This window comes from Bos indicus x Bos taurus, chromosome 1, assembly GCF_003369695.1.
Source record: "Bos indicus x Bos taurus breed Angus x Brahman F1 hybrid chromosome 1, Bos_hybrid_MaternalHap_v2.0, whole genome shotgun sequence".
In the NCBI taxonomy this organism is placed as follows: domain Eukaryota; kingdom Metazoa; phylum Chordata; class Mammalia; order Artiodactyla; family Bovidae; genus Bos; species Bos indicus x Bos taurus.
Genome location: NC_040076.1, coordinates 75836290 through 75853882, shown reverse-complemented (window position 1 = coordinate 75853882; position 17593 = coordinate 75836290). Strand labels below are relative to the sequence as shown.

General features: G+C 38.3%; 1 protein-coding gene across 1 annotated transcript in view; it reads left to right on the top strand.

Annotated features, from left to right (window-relative positions):
• Positions 1-7683: 7683 nt before the first annotated feature.
• OSTN (osteocrin) overlaps positions 7684-17593 on the top strand; it is a 36258-nt gene continuing 26348 nt past the window's right edge. Inside the window, exon 1 of the mRNA XM_027538364.1 lies at positions 7684-7771. The gene's annotated coding sequence lies outside the window, so the exon portion shown is untranslated. The remainder of the gene's footprint in view (positions 7772-17593) is intronic.

Sequence of the window (17593 nt, the reverse complement as noted above, 5' to 3'; positions counted from 1 at the left end):
CCTCCTAATTTGAAATTTGGAAGGAAAGAAAAGGAAAAGAAATTTAGTGTTTAAAGAATTTCAAAGTCACTTGTAAGTCATCCCCTCCTCCTTCCTCAATTTGAATTCATTATTAAAAAGACAGAGAAAACTAAACTTATATACTTTTTTGCTTGAGAAAACAATTAATTAAAAACCAAAAAATGATTACTGTAGAACCATCTGCCTGAGGTTAGAATAAATTACTTTTATTTAATATATGGCGGTAGTAACTAGGGAGATGAGTGAAATCTGATGAGAAATATTCTTGACAAGGACTTACATTCATGCCTATACCTATCTACTCCCATTTAGAGTGAAAATATTTATAATTTTGTGAGCAAATATAATAAGAGAACTAATTCTGAAGCAAAAGAGATTAATGATTGTATCACATATTACATGTATATTTTATTCAACCAGTGTATTTGTTTAGGTAATAAGATATAAATTGATTTTAGGGCAAAGATGGGCAATATCAAGTCAAAGTTTATTTTAACTTGTCCAATATGTCTGGCAACCACACTAAGGAGAGTGCTTTATATTTAAAACTTACACATGGTAATAACTTTGATCAATATATGACAGATGATATAAACAAGTCACTCTGTATATTTGAATATATGTTCATACCAATATATACTTTTCAGTTTTTGTTAAGAGAATCACAGGTTTAGAACCTTACTAGTCTTCTAATCTAAGGGATTAGAAGTGCAATCCTTTCTTCAACACACTCAACAGACTCACTTTTCTTTTTGATGTAGGGACTAACTGTTCTTTGAGGGAAATAATTCTATTGTCAAAAGATCTAAATAAAATGTAGACAGTGCTTTGTTCCTATTGAATTAAAATCTCTCTTCCTGTGTTTTATGACCCATAATCAATATTAGGACCCTCTATAGTTTGTTTGCTTGTTTTTATTTTTTGCCCCTCAAATTAAACTTATGCATTCTTCTATATGGTCTTTAAAGCAACTGTCTTCCAGATACCACCCTGAGCTGGGTCCTCATTTTGGGACACTAATTTGTCTGCAACTCTCTCAAAGTACAATACAATCTGACACGCATAGAGTAGAGTAGGATGATTACGTTCATCCTTTGGATACTGTCTATGTTAGAGGTTTTTAAGCATTCATATTATAGTTAATTTGCACTGGATATCTTACTTGAAGTCTTGCTTTATTGGTGCTTTTGAATTGTGGTGCTGGAGAAGATTCTTGAGAGTCCCCTGGACTGCAAGGAGATCAAATCAGTCAATCCTAAAGGAAATCAACCCTGAATATTCATTGGAAGGACAGATGCTGAAGTTGAAGTTTTAATACTTGGGCCACCTGATGTAAAGAGCTGACTCATTGGAAAAGATCCTGACGCTGGGAAAGATTGAAGGCAAAAGGCGGCAGGGTTGGGTTGGGGGAGAGGGGAGGTGCAGAGGATGAATTGGCTGAATAGCATCACCAACTCAATGGACAAAAATTTGAGCAAACTCCAAGAGACAGTGAAGGTCAGGGGAGCCTAGTGTGCTGCAGTTCATGGAGGTGCAAAGAGTCAGATACAACTTAATGACTGAACAACAATCAACAAAGAGAATTTAATAATCTTGTTACTGGCTGTATAGTCAGGCCACCCAAGGTGGCTGTTCTCTTGCTCCCCATACAACCCCTGCTCAACCAGTGCATGCCTCACCTATACCCTGCTCACAAGACTGACCTTTCTACACACTTGCCCCAGGCCCCCACTAGTGATAATTCTTACCAAAAGGAAAGGGTGAGAGGTGTGCCTCTCTCCTGGTTTTCCAGTAACCAGTGAGCCCATTGTTGTTGCTGTTGTTGTTCAGTTGGTAATTTGTGTCCTACTCTTATGTGACCCCATGGACACGTTTTTGTGATCTCATAGACCCTGCCAGGTTCCTCTGTCCATGGGACTTCCCAGGCAAGAATACTGGACAGGGTTGCCATTTCCTTCTCTAGGGGATCTTTCCAACTCAGGGGTTGAATCCATGACTTCTACATTGGTATGTGGATTTTCAACCACTGATCCACCAGGAAAACCCAACATGTAAACCTACTTGATGTCTATTCCTTCAGAACTGGTAACTTCTCCCCACCCTCGAGAGAGAGAGAAGTCTCCTGCCATGCCCTGCACCATCTGCCACACACAGTGGGGTGTCACTCTCGGACCTTGTTTCAGACATGTAAGCTCCTCCATCCATTAAGCCGTTGACCTCTCAGTCTCAGACTCCAGGCTCTTTTGTTGGTCCTGAAGCTGGGCAAGTACAGGAATGTAAGTCTGACGGGTACAGTCCAGCAGTGGCATTTCCTACTTACTTGCTGCTGCTGCTGCTAAGTCGCTTCAGTTGTGTCCAACTCTGTGCGACCCAATAGACGGCAGCCCACCAGGCTCCCCCGTCCCTGGGGTTCTCCAGGCAAAAACACTGGAGTGGTCTGCCATTTCCTTCTCCAATGCATGAAAGTGAAAAGTGAAAGTGAAGTCGCTCAGTCGCGTCCGACTCTTCGTGACCCCATGGACTGCAGCCTACCAGGCTCCTCCGTCCATGGGATTTTCCAGGCAAGAGTACTGGAGTGGGGTGCCATCACCTTCTCTGTCCTACTTACTTAAGAGGTTCTAATTTACTTGTCTTATTTCCTATTGCATATTGAGCAAAGTTTATTTATATTTTGATACCTGAGTATCCTTCCCAGTGTGAATTTGTAGAGATGAATTTAAAGGGTATATAATTCATAAAGACATGACTTCTCCACAATGATGAAAGTTGATGGCCTAAATAGATCATTCCAGAATATCAGGGATACCCAGGACTGTCAAGCTGACTTCTCAGCATCATTGGTATAGCACAGTGGAAAGCAATATTGAAGAAGTTTTAAAGAAAAGTTTTGGAGGAGTCACTCACAAGCACAAATCCTAGCTCTCACCTTTATACCTGCATGACTTCGAACATATTCCAAATCGTATTTCCCGATGATTTAATTATGGATAATTCCTACCTTGTAAGATGTGTCCCTTATGGCGGAAAGTGAAGAGGAACTAAAAAGCCTCTTGATGAAAGTGAAAGAGGAGAGTGAAAAAGTTGGTTTAAAGCTCAACATTCAGAAAACGAAGATCATGGCATCTGATCCCATCACTTCATGGGAAATAGATGGGGAAACAGTGTCAGGCTTTATTTTTGGGGGCTCCAAAATCACTGAAGATGGTGACTGCAGCCATGAAATTAAAAAACGCTTACTCCTTGGAAGAAAAGTTATGACCAACCTAGATAGCCTATTCCAAAGCAGAGACATTACTTTGCCAACAAAGGTCCGTCTAGTCAAGGCTATGGTTTTTCCAGTGGTCACATATGGATGTGAGAGTTGGACTGTGAAGAAGGTTGAGTGCCAAAGAATTGATGCTTTTGAACTGTGGTGTTGGAGAAGACTCTTGAGAGTCCCTTGGACTGCAAGGAGATCCAACCAGTCCATCCTAAAGGAGACCAGTCCTGGGTGTTCATTGGAAGGACTGATGCTGAGGCTGAAACTCCAATACTTTGGCCACCTCATGTGAAGAGTTGACTCATTGGAAAAGACCCTGATGCTGGGAGGGATTGGGGGCAGGAGGAGAAGGGGACAACAGAGAATGAGATGGCTGGATGGCATCACTGACTCGATGGACGTGAGTCTGAGTGAACTCTGGGAGTTGGTGATGGACAGGGAGGCCTGGCGTGCTGCGATTCATGGGGTCGCAAAGAGGCAGATGCGACTGAGAGACTGAACTGAACTGAAATTTAAAAAATTTTTAATCACTAAAAATTATTGACTTTGTAAAATAAATATAGAAAAAATAATTGGGTTTATAAAAGCGAAAATTAAAAAGTGTGACAATAATGCTACAAAGGATAAAAAGAATACTATGAAATTATACTATTAAAAGATGGTTACCCTATATGTGAAGTGGAAAAATATGACTTGAAGGAAAGCTGTGTCAATATAATGATTGGCATATTGTAAATCTATAGCAACAACTTAAACATAGGTATTAACAATAATCCAAATTAAAGTAGAATAGTAGAAAATAGATGAAACAAAAAACACCAGTTTTAAGATTGTAGCTTTAAAAATAAGTATATCAATAATTGCAGGGGTTTCCCAGGTGGCTCAGAGGGTAAAGAATCTGTCTGCAAGCAGGATACACTGGTTTGATCCCTGGGTCGAGAAGATCCCTTGGGCAAGGGCATGGCAACCCACTCCAGTATTGTTGCCTGGAGAATCCCATGAACAGAGGAGCCTGGCGGCTACAGTCCACAGGGTCTCAAAGAGTTGGATTGAGCAACTAACACTTTCACTTTTCATCCTAACCCCTAATGTGATAGTATTAGGAGATGGGGGGTGGGGGGGTCTTTGAGAAGTGATTAGGTCATAATGGTGGAAGCTTCGTGTATAGAATTAGTGTTCTTACAAAAGAGACCCAATGGGTTTCCCAGATGCCTCAGTGATAAAGAATCCACTTGCCAATGCAGGAGACACAGGTTCGATTCCTGGGTCAGAAAGATCCCCTGGAGGAGGAAATGGCAACCCATTATAGTATATTCTTGCCTGGAAAATCCCATGGACACAGGAGCCTGGTTGGCTACAGTCCATAGGGTCTCAAAGAGTCGGACACAACTGAGAGACTGAGCATACATGCAAAAGAGACCCCACAGATGTCTCTCACACTTCCTGTTATGTGAGAAAACATTGAGAAGTTCATCATCTATGAACCAGGAAATACGCTCCCATTAGACTCCAAATCTGCAGGCACTTTAATCTTGGACTGCCCAGCTTCCAGAAAATTAGAAATAAATGTTTGTTGTTAAGCCTTCCAGTCTATAGTATTTTCATTATAACATCCTGAATGAACTAAAACAAGGGTATAATTCTTCCCAATTATTTTGTAAGACCACCATAATTCTGATACCAAAAGCTGAAAAATACATTTTAAGGAAATAAAAAGCCTACCTCCCTCATCAATAAATACCCTTAAATGTATTCATTGTGATCAAGTAGAATTTATCTCAGAAGAGCAAGGTTATAATTCACTTTCAGAAAACTAATAACCGAAGGGAACTTCTGCAACCTGATAAAGGGCAGTTATACAAACCCTACATTATCATATTTAATGGTGAAAAATTAATACCTTCTTAACCACAAGATCAGGAACAAGGTGGGGATTTTCACCCTCCACTTCTATAGACTATTTCACTGGAGGGGCTGGATAAGGCAATAAACAATTACAAAAATATGAGAGACATGCAAGTTGAAGATTCAAAACAGGTTTCCTACCTGAACCAGGTTTTTTATGTACCTACATAAAATCCTGTTTAATCTATAAAAACCTACTAGAACTGATAAATAAGTTTAAGAAGGTCACAGAATAAAAGATCAATAGACAATAATCAATTGTATTTTTGTAAACTAGAGATGTCCACTTAGATATTGAAATTTTAGAAGCTACATTTGTAATAGCATAAAAAATATCAAACAATTAGTGAAATATTTAACAAAATAAATACAAGATTAGTACTCTTTGAAATTTAAAAACATTATAAGGAGAAATCAAAGAGCTAAATAAACTATGGAAAGTAGGCTGCAGTCCATGGGGTCGCTAAGAGTGGGACATGACTGAGCAACTTCACTTTCACTTTTCACTTTCATACATTGGAGAAGGAAATGGCAACCCACTCCAGTGTTCTTGCCTGGAGAATCCCAGGGACGGCAGAGAATCCCAGAGCCTGGTGGGCTGCCATCTCTGGGGTCGCTAAGAGTCGGACACGACTGAAGCGACTTAGCAGCAGCAGCAATAAGGTTATTATGATAATTAAATAATGATGTAAGTTTTTAGTAATACTTTTTCCCTTTTTCATCTTAGTCTCTCTATTACTGGGTGTTTTTTCTCCTTCAGTGTCTTCATATGCTTCTATTTCTACTCTCTCTTTTAAGTAATACTTTCTTTATTATGTATAAATGTATAAGTAATTTACATAGGGCTTTATAATGTGGAGAAGCCTGTATAAATGGCTTAAATGTACCATGGTTATGTTCCTGGAATAAACTGTTGCTATTTCTACTGCTACAGAACAGTTAAGTCAAATTTTTGAATTAGGTCAACAAAATCCACAAATAGGGTGGAATCTCTGGACTGTCTAAGCAGGGATAGATCTGGAATAAATCAGCCACAGATATCACTTGTCAGCACTCTAAGGGAGGCCTTTCAAATAAGGGTAGAAGGTACATCAAGAATATCAGCTTCTAGTAGCATTATGACGAATCCATTAAATCTATATTGAGAGTTTTCCATCATGTGGATTCAAGTTAACATAATCGTTTTATTGCAGTAATGTCTAAACAAGGATCCACGATTAGGCTGTATTTTTATCTTGACTTGTGAACTATTGCTGCCAACTACTCAAATTTCAAGCTTGTTGAGACATATGTTATCCCTGGAAACCCTTCATAAAAATGAAGCATTTTACTGTCCCACCAATTCAGTACAGTCTGGTCAGTTCTCCATCTAGATCTAAGTAAACCATGTAATAGTTCCTACACTAGCCAGAAGTTTTGAAAATGGCTTTTAAAGTAAAACCAAAAGAACAAATTTATTTCTATTTGTGCCAATTAATCTGGTTTGGATTCTCTTTCCTAACTTCTTAAATAATGGGACAGAATGAAGTTGTGGGAAAAGAACTGGATATGGAATTAAGAAGATCTGTATTTGAAATCTAGCTCTAATGCTGCTTCCTAGCTGTGTGATTTCATTAAATCATTTACCTAGCCTCAGTCTCTATCTGTCAAGTGGGAATCTACTGGTGACTTAAGTGAGCTAATAATGATCTGACAACATATTCCTTTAAGGACTTAATAACTTATTTTTTATAACTCATGTATGTAAAGTTTCAAATGTGATTAGTGAGAAATGGGAATGAAGGAAATTTTCAGACAGAGGCAAGAATGTTTAGTTAAAAGGAAATTAAAAAACAAGAGAACAAAAGCAAGATGAAAATGAGTACAATGTATGCATTTATAGCCCACATGTCACAGTTCAGTATTTATAGGTTTGTAAGTGACAGCCTTCCCAGTATAGCAAAGTTAATTATGAAGTAGCTGTCAGTTTCAAGCTGTGTACCTGACTGAGGCTGAAACTAGTCACCATTTCCACACATGATCATTTAATTTAAGAGTCCAAAATATACACCAATAAATCAGTTTATGTTTCTGATTTTGTTTCCCTAAATCTTTTTTTGAAATGGCCTAGTGACTTTCTATTTAATGAATATTAGTGCATTTTATTTCGCAAATGTGATTTGTAATTATCAGAGCTGGACTGAAACCTCAGGAAGAGGTGATGAGTCCAAGACTGAACGCAATACTAAATGTATACTTAAATTTTCCAGAGCTGATGCTCCCGTTGCTACTTAAATTCCATGGTCAAAACAATAGATAGAATAAATATGAAAAAGAAGAATAGGAGATGGAAACAGAGAAAGAGAGACAGAGGTGAAGAAAGAGAGAGAGAAAAGAATGAGAGAGAGAGATTGAGAAGAAGCTTGGGAAAATGTTCAGTGGAAAATCTGTAGAAATGATGTAAGAGAAAGCAAAGGCAGGGATTGGAGTGAGGGGTGTATAACTGAGACTATAAAAACTCAGACAGAAAACTCACCATCAGAGCTGAGTTTGGGAGAAACTGCACAGACAGGACTCTAAAGTTAGACTCTCCTGATTTTTCACAAGGTAAGTTAAATATAAAAGCTGATAAAGAGTTAGGCTTTTTCCTTTTAACTGTTTTTTTTTAAGTTTTTGATTACTTTTCAAATGCTTTGATTATATCTTGATTTTGTTAAAATTAGAAATGTTTTGGGGAATATTATCCTCTCTAAAATGAGTAAAATACCTAAGATATTTTGTAATGTAAACTTAGGGTAGAGATAATTGTTTGCTCAGGCATTTTGTATTTATTATATTGTTTTTGCTTTTATATTCTATTTCAAAATAAAGAGAAAAGGAACTCAAAATAATGATCCTATAAGAGTGTTAGATATATTAATTTTGCTTTTATCAAATATGTCCAGTGTTAGGAAATTTTTAAAGTTACAAAGTGGCCTAAAAACCTAGGTAGAAAAGAAAGTTTCTCTCTTATCTTTATTTCTGTTAAAATTAGAACTTAAGAAACATCCCTATATTAACCAAATTATATGCTCTATGTTCTTCAAACCTATACTATCCAGTGCTTTTATTCTTATGAACCCAAATAGGCAAATATGATACTAATAACCTAGTTTAAAATAGACCTAGGTCATGTTTATTCTTCAGTATTTGAAGTACTCTTGCTATTAATGATTGAATTAAGTGTTAATCTGAAACATATGCTTGAGTTCTGTTTAAGAAAAAATTTAAAATGTTGTTTCAAGTTTTCATCTGTGGAAACAGTGTACAGTCTACAAATTCAGTTCTAGCAAAACAAAATATGACTCTTTTGAATTCCAATTATAGGTTCCATAGGTTTAGGAAAGTGACTACTATGTATTTCTGAGTTATCTCTCTAGAAATTAGATAAACAATGATTTACGATGATTTCAGTGCTCAAGTAAGCTATAGAATTGATAGCAGTATATTTAATGGTCTCCCACAAACATCAAGCACATTTTGTGTCTTCTCTTTAATTTGGTGTTACTCTTCAGCACTCTTACAGAACTTTTCTAAGGAGAGCTTCCTGTAGATACGCATTCAAGTCTCCTCTTTATAAGTTAATTGAATGTGGCTTCATTCAGCAAGTTAATTTAGGTATTTAAGGTTATTTGCTTTCTCCCTTTATTTCTCAGGGTTCTTAACTGATTCTAATACAATGAATCATGGGCAATAAAGAAGCAGTTATGCTTAAAGACTAGGTTTGGGGACCTTAGGGGTGCAATTTTAACTTATTCAAATATTTTCATGATTTGAACATTAGTTAATAAAATTAAATTGGAACAGAACTCAAATTGAGCAGTTTCAAAATATTACCCCAACTCTGTCATTATGCAGTTGTGCAGCTTCAGGCAAGCTTAAGCACAGAGTGGTGCTCCATTACATTTTGTTATCATTGAAAAAGACAAAAGAACTAAAAGGGTCAGTGATACTGAATGTGAGAATGACCTGGGAAGCTCCCACATCTATCATTTTTCCCTATATTAGAGAATGAAGAATCAGTATCACAGAGTCTTGGGGCTAATCCTTAGACATCATCTAATTTAACCTTCTTACCAACAATTCATCCACTGTGATCTGTACCCACCAGACAATCTTTGCTTAGATTCCATGTTATCAGAGGAACACAAGCTTTGGAGTCAGGAAAACAGCCTTCTAATCTCAGTCCCAGCTTTATCAGCTTTTACACAGCTTCCCAGGGGCTTCCTTCTTTCCTAGTAAAACTAGAGTTTGTGTGTATACAAATGAGGAGACACAAGTTCCCTCCTTGCCCTGGGCACCTCTCTACATGGGCCAATTTCTATGTCCCTGAAGATCTCTCTGATTAGAGATGTTTTTAACTGAGTTCTCCTCCTTTCTCCAAATAATTCTCAGGGCAGCTCACAGGAACAGTGGTTAGCATCACTGGCCAGTAATTACTGGTGCTTTGGTCGGCATGAACTGGCTGTTACTCAGTTTTGCCTTTTCTCCCTTATTGATGCCTCATCAGCTCTGGTCTCAGCACAAAGCACACACTCCCTCCAGAACCAACTCTTCTGCCATGCCTCCTTCTGCTTACCCCCTCTCCATCCATTTTATATCTCCCTTTCATCTCCTCTTGCTTAGACAAGTTAATTACCTTTGAGTCTGGCTCTCTCCATTTACTGAGACTGAAAGTGAAAAGTGAAAGTCTCTCAGTCGTATTCAACTCTTTGTGACCCCAAGGACTATACAGTCCATGGAATTCTCCAGGTCAGAATACTGGAGTTGGTAGTCTTTCCTTTCTCCAGAGGATCTTCCCAACCCAATAATCCAACCCAGGTCTCCCACATTGCAGGTGGATTTTTTTCCAGCTAAGCCACAAGGGAAGCCCAACAATACTGGAGTGGGTAGCCTATTCCTTCTCCCAGGGATCTTCCCGACCCACGAATCAAACTGGGGTCTCCTGCATTGCAGGTGGATTCTTTACCAACTGAGCTATCAGAGAAGCCCTTACTGAAAATAGTAAATTCCAGTTGCTGATGATAGCCTCCTTCTTTTCTAAAACTCTATGTTCCTAAGATACAAGGCTCTAACCATTGTGAAAAATGCACCTTTAAAATATCAGCTGGGCCACCACTGATAACTTGGCTATTGGCCCACCAAGTAAGAGCTGTGGCTTTGCATGGTCCTCTCCAAGAGCCTTTCCATGGATTTCTCCATGACTTCCCTGTGTTCCCACATTGGTGGTTGAATTTCCTTGCAAACTCTGACTTGTCCATCCATGCCAGGGCACTAAGATGTTTAAACAGTGACATCTCTTCCTCTTCCTCTTCCATAGTCCATCCCTTCCTGACTGCTCCCATGTTTGTGTACAGTCCAGTTCCTGTAGTGAAGTCCTTAACTACCATAACAACCACGTTGGCTCCACTTCCATTACACAGCCTCACTATGCTATACTGTCAACATTACAAAAACTGTAGGAAAACCATGACTGAACATAATTAGTGATTTTTTAAAAAAAAATAATAGAGATATTTTATGAACCATAAAACAAAATATAAATCATTTAAAATTCAATTAAAATTTTACTTTGGTTAATATAATAAGAGTTTGAAGAATAATTATATTTTAAGTATAACAGATTTTTCCCTTTGTTTTCTTTTCATTATGATATTGTTCATGCGTGCATGCTTGCTAAGTTGCTTTAGTCATGTCTGACTCTGCGACTCCATAGACTGTAGCTCACTGGGCTCCTCTGTCCATAGGATCCTCCAGGCAAGAATACTGGACTGAGTTGCAAGGGATCTGCCTGGCCCAGGGATCAAACTCACATCTCTTATGTCTCCTGCATTGGCAGTCAAGCTCTTTACCACTAGTATCACCTGGGAAGCCAGATATTGTTCATAGTTTTACACTAATATTTTAATAGAAGTATTATGGCTGAAATTAATGATAATACATAGTATACTATAACATTAAATGTTAAAAGTAATTGCCATTTATAACTCTTTAGTAAAATTTCCTTCCCTCAGTCAATGTTATTTCATTATATTTTATTTTCTATCACTATTCTATAATTCTAGATTCCAACGTCCAATTTTACTCCTTAAAGTGAACAAGGATAAAATTTTTTCATAAAAATAAAAGAATAAAAAGAATATTTTGACAAGTTGCCATTTTTAGAAGGCAATATCAGGATGTGGTGGTTTAGTCGCTATGCCATTTCCAACTCTTGCAACCCCAAGGACTGTAGCCTGCCAGGGTCTTCTTTCCATGGGATTCTCCAGGTAAGAATACTGGAGTGGGTTGTCATTTCCTTCTCCAGGGGATCTTCCCAACCCAGGAATGGAACCCAGGTCTCCTGCACTGCCGGCAGATTCTTTACCGACTGAGCTAGGAGGGAAGCGCCTAATATCAGGATAATAATAGCTATTATTTAATAAGTTATCACTTTATGCCTGTCCCTGTACCTGTATTATTTCTAGTCCTTACAATAAGCCTAAAAAGTAAGTTTTTGCCCCATTTTCCTGGTGAATATATTAAAAACAATGAAGCTAAGTAACATTTCCAGTCAAGAGTCATATTCAAGTCTGTGTAACTTAAGAACAACCAGTCTCTTTCTACTAACTCACTTTTTTTGGATTAGAAAGTATAACTACAATACCAGGAGTCAGGAGATGAGGAAGTAACCTGAGTTGGGTCAGTTAATCTATTAAAAAATAGAATTATAATATTTTCCATATAAATCATAGCTTGACTATTAGGAGGATGAAAGGAGATAGACAGATTTCAAAATAATAAAGTACCTTGCAGACATAATCAACTGTACTTGAAGGAAATGAAAGAATTACAGGAAGAGTCTGCTCTTGCAGGAGGAAATCATTGGCTGGGCAGAGCCAGTGGCCAAGGAGTTTTCATCTCCGCCAGGCTGTGAGCAACTGGATGACAGAAAGAGTGTCTCATTCATGTTTATATCCCTGGTGCCTAATAAATAGCATATACCCAATAAATGCATCTTGTTGAGTATTACAAAATATATTTTTGGCTTTTATTTATATTTTAGAGTATTTTTTCATCGATTATATTGTCTAATTTAATGTAATTGAAATGTAATTTACTATTTTATTAAATAGTATTCATACAGGCTAAGTCGCTTTGCTGCTTCTGCTGCTGCTAAGCCCCGTCAGTCGTGTCCGACTCTTAGCGACCCCATAGACGGCAGCCCACCAGGCTCCCCTCTCCCTGGGATTCTCCAGGCAAGAACACTGGAGTGGGTTACCATTTCCTTCTCCTAAGTCGCTTCAGTTAAGTTCAGTTCAGTCCAGTCGCTCAGTCGTGTCCACTCGGCTCCTCTATTCCTGGGATTCTCCAGGCAAGAATGCTGGAGTGGGTTGCCATTTCCTTCTCCAATGCATGAAAGTGAAAAGTGAAAGTGAAGTCGCTCAGTTGTGCCCGACTCTTAACTACCCCATGGACTGCAGCCTACCAGGCTTCTCCATCCATGAGATTTTTCAGGCAAGACTGGCATGGGTTGCCATTGCCTTCTCCGGCTAAGTCAGTTTCAGTTCAATTCAGTCACTCAGTCGTGTCTGATTCTTTGCGACCCCATGAATCGCAGCACGCCAGGCCTCCCTGTCCATCACCAACTCCCGGAGTTCACTCAGACTCACGTCCATCGAGTCAGGGATGCCATCCAACCATCTCATCCTCTGTCGTCCCCTTCTCCTCCTGCCCCCAATCCCTCCCAGCATCAGAGTCTTTCCCAATGAGTCAACTCTTCGCATGAGGTGGCCAAAGTACTGGAGTTTCAGCTTTAGCATCATTCCTTCCAAAGAAATCCCAGGGCTGATCTCCTTCAGAATGGACTGATTGGATCTCCTTGCAGTCCAAGGGACTCTCAAGAGTCTTCTCCAACACCACAGTTCAAAAGCATCAATTGTTCGGCGCTCAGCTTTCTTCATAGTTCATCTCTCACATCCATACATGACCACAGGAAAAACCATAGCCTTGACTAGACGGACCTTTGTTGGCAAAGTAATGTCTCTGCTTTTCAATATACTATCTAGGTTGGTCGCTTTAGTTGTGTCCAAATCTGTGTGACCCCATGGACTATAGCCCCCCAGGTTCCTCTATCCATGGGACAGAGGCAAGAATTCCAAGCAAGAATACTAGAGCAGGTTGCCATGCCCTCCTTCAGGGAATCTTCCTGACTCAGGGATCAAACCCACGTCTCTCATGTCTCCTGCACTGGCAGATGTGTTCTTTACCACTAGCACCACCTGGGAAGCCCATTAAATAGTATATGCAATTACAAAGTGGAGTAAAAAGTGAAGGAGGTGGTAATAGTCCATATTATCCTGATGCATATATATGCCATATTTAACTACATTTATCCAACTTTACTCTCTGAATGCCTTTTCATACCACATAAAAATGGCTTGTATCAAATGACCAAATAGCATGTGTATGTGCAAGTCTATCTACATTTCCCTGTCTCTAGTTTTGAAGATTCTTTTTTCTCCCATTATTAACTGTTAACAATCATACATGAAGTTCTCTTCTATTTCTAGAGGATATAATTTACTATGAAGAAATTTACAATATTTCACGGATCAGAATGCAAATTAGTGTTTGATAAGGAGAAATCTTAAACTTTACTGGAATAATGATTAGGGAATAAGGACACATGTCCCTCTCATTAGAATGAGAATCTGTGATGTGAAATATGAACAGACATACCCGGAGTTTGGCATAACTTCATCACATATTATTGTAGGTATAAAAGTTGGGCAAATCTCTTCCCATGACTAAGCCTTAGTTTCCATATCACTTAGTATCTGTCCCTCCTTTCTGTTTACCTACCACAGAGGGCGGCTTCATTCATTCATTCTTTCAACACATAATACTGACTCCCTGCCAGGCATTATGTTGGGTGCTGAGATAAAATAGTGAACATGACATAGTTCCTGCCCTCAAGGAATTTACAGCAACATTTAAATAATTTACTTATCTGGGCTTTTTAATAATGTGATCTTACTAATATCATGGTAGGTTTCTAACTTCTTAAATGTGTGCAAGAAAGATACTAGCAGTATGGTTGAAAATTCAAAATGGAAAAAAAATTGAGGTTTAACAACAAAGTTTTATGATTTTGGAAGACAATAGTGTCTGAAAAAGAACAAAAATGGTGCCAGACAGAATAAAGTCACTTAACACATGTATACTAGTAAATTATCATTCTTCCTGATTTGTAGTACTCAGGGAAAGTCATTTTAAAATGCAGGTGTCTGCCACCTTAAGAACACCTCATCCATACACATCTGACTTTATAAGCAATTTGTTTTGGAGATGGGAAAATGCTTTATACTTCCACAAATAAGTTAAACTTGAAGAAGCATGAAACTGAGAGGCTGAAAGCATTACGTTGTTGTTCTGGCTCTTCTAACTGGCTTTGTGACTTCGGAAAATTGACTACCGCTGATGGAAGAACAATGAGAAATGAGAAAGAATGCATTCCTGACATTTTCATTTTTTTTTTAAATGAAATGTTAAGTTTCTCAGTCTCAATTTGCACCTTCTTTTCAAAATCATACTCAATATATCAAGCAAATGCCCATCACACAATCTACTAAAAAGAGCAAATTTTACACAGAGAATTTTAAATAAAATAAACACCAAGTATTTCTCAGATGTATTTCAGTGAGAATGATATAGACAATGTATATGCTAGTGATAGAAGCAACCAGCTGTAGTTCAATTGCTCTTGGGTGAAAATCCTCAATGACTTTAAATTAAGTATTTGAGTTTAAGAGGATCTGAAAGTAATACCCACTCCTGAAGTTCTAAGTGCCTTAGCCACGATTAGTTCTCTTGTTTGTGGAGCCGACTGCACCAAAGGTTGTGGCATGGCAGCACCAATAAAGGAGACATTCCAGCGTCCAAGTCTCTGCTTTCCAGCAGGAGAGTGTCTCAAGTACCTGGTTTCTTCCCTCATCAGTGAAAACTAGAAACAACCTTAATGCCTGTTCGAATGTCATTCATTGAAACATTAAGATTATGCCTATAATGTCAAACTGTTCTGTATCCTCTTGATTTTTTAACATAGACTTTGCTGATTGACGTCAAAGATGGCCCCAAGTCCCCTAAGTCATTGTGGGTATAAGCTTTACTTTCCCTGGAAGGACTTGACTTCAAATACCTGCCTTGGGCTCAATAATAATTATTTTTATACAAAATGGTTTCAGGCAAAATTTAGAGTTTCCATTGAAAAATTTTACCTATGATAAAATAAGAATGATGCAGTGTTTTTTTACAGATAAATGTATATCTTTATACATTCTCAATAAAAATATTAAACATAAAAGTACATGTTTTTATTGCTCTTGTTCAGCAAACAAGGCAAATCCATAATGATTTGTGCCATTTGTAAATTAAACAATTCTAAATTAAACAAATTTAATTAATTAAAATGTGAGATCATACATGAGGTTTATTAGACAACTTGACAGTTTAGGCATCTTGCTCAAGGTTAACTAGCACAACAAGGAGAATTATCCCTATCCTTCAAGTCTGATTCTGAGTTTTCCTCACCGTCACAGAAATATATGTTTTCTATATATATCTGAAATTTCCTATTATCAAAAAGTCTTACTTTTGTATTTAAAATTATTTTGTATTAATTTTGTATCCATTAATATATGAAGTAGGAAACAGCAGCCCACCCCAGTATTCTTGACTGGAGAGTCCCACGATCAGAGGAGCCTGGTGGCTATATACAGTCTATGGGGTTGGTGGAGTATAGTTCATGGGGTCACAAAGAGTCAGACACAACTGAAAAGACTGGGCACATCCACTAAAACTAAGACTTGTGAGTACTCTGAAAAGAGTCAAATGATTATTTTACCTTGATAGACACACTATTAATAACAAATACAGAGGAACAGGAACTCAGTCAAATCTTTAAATTTTTTAACATTATGTGATTTTAAAAAAATTTAGTCATTTTCTGGCTGCATCACGTCTTAGTTGCAGCATGCAGGATCTTAGTTGGGGAACACTGGCTGTGCCTGGGCAACACTAGTTGCCCCGAGGCAAGTGGGATCTTAGTTCCATGACCAGAGATTGAACCCACGTCCCTTGCATTGTAAGCTGGATTCTCAACCACTGGACTACCAGGGAACTCCCAACATTATGCGATTTTTTAAAATTTACAGCTAATAATGCATTAAATATTGCACAATCCTTTCTCTCACTCCCAAAAAGCAGACGTAACTGCTGCATACCAGGGCATCTGGATCCTCCCTCAGCTCTAACATCTTTGTTTCTAAAGTGTGGGGGAACTGAGTATACTGTCTTAAGAATGATGAGAAAAAAAACTTGAAGTAAATATTTGAAAGTAAATAGATATAGCTTATTTCATCCCTTCTGTGCACCTTGAACCTCTCTAAAATTGGAACACCTTACACTTGATTGCTGTTGTTGTTGTTTAGTCGCTCAGTCTTGTCTGACTCTTTTGCGACCCCATGAACTGTAGCCTGTCAGGCTCTTCTGTCCATATGATTTCCCAGGCAAGAACACTAGATCAGGTTGCCATTTTCTTCTCCAGGGGATCTTCCCAACACAGGGATCAAATTTGTGTCTCCTGAATTGGCAGACAGATTCTTTACCACTGAGACACAGGGATGCCCTTACACCTGATTGCATGTCATAACTTAATTGATAGCATTTTTTTCTTTCTTAAAATACACTTATAAAATCGAATCACTGCAAATGAAATCTTAAAATCAAAGACTTGAAGGCCCTCTCTTTTCAGTTAGAAATACTTTAAATTAATGAGAAGTATTTTTATGTGAAAACCTAAATGCAGTCTTATGCATAGACCCACCTGATTTGAGGGAGGGCAGAAAGGTTTTCTCAGCCAAACCTACACCAACAACATACAGTGTCTGTGCTTCCATCAGAAAAGAGTCGGATTCAGCAACAGTCTTTACAAAAGCTAGAAGCAACTTTAGAGGTCATTTGCCCAAAATCGTATAGTGAAATAACAGCCAAGCAAGAGCAGGGCCTGAGTCTCAGAACCCCTAGCTCAGGTCTCTATCATACAGACTTTGTGTTAACCATTGTCCCTTAGATGCACCTTTACAATAAGAAAAAAGGTAGTTACTCTATTATCTGCTATACTGGAAGCTTTCCTCCATTACTAAAATGACTCGGGTGAGCATGACTTCATGGAGAAGGATAAACGCTACACTGTAGAAGTAGCCTACAATATCGGGCTTCCCAGGTTACAACAGTGGTTAAGAACCCACCTGCCCAACCATGAGACATAAGAGACTCCCTGGGTTGGGAAGATGCCCAGGAGAAGGGCATGGCAACCCAGTCCATTATTCATGCCTGGAGAATCTCATG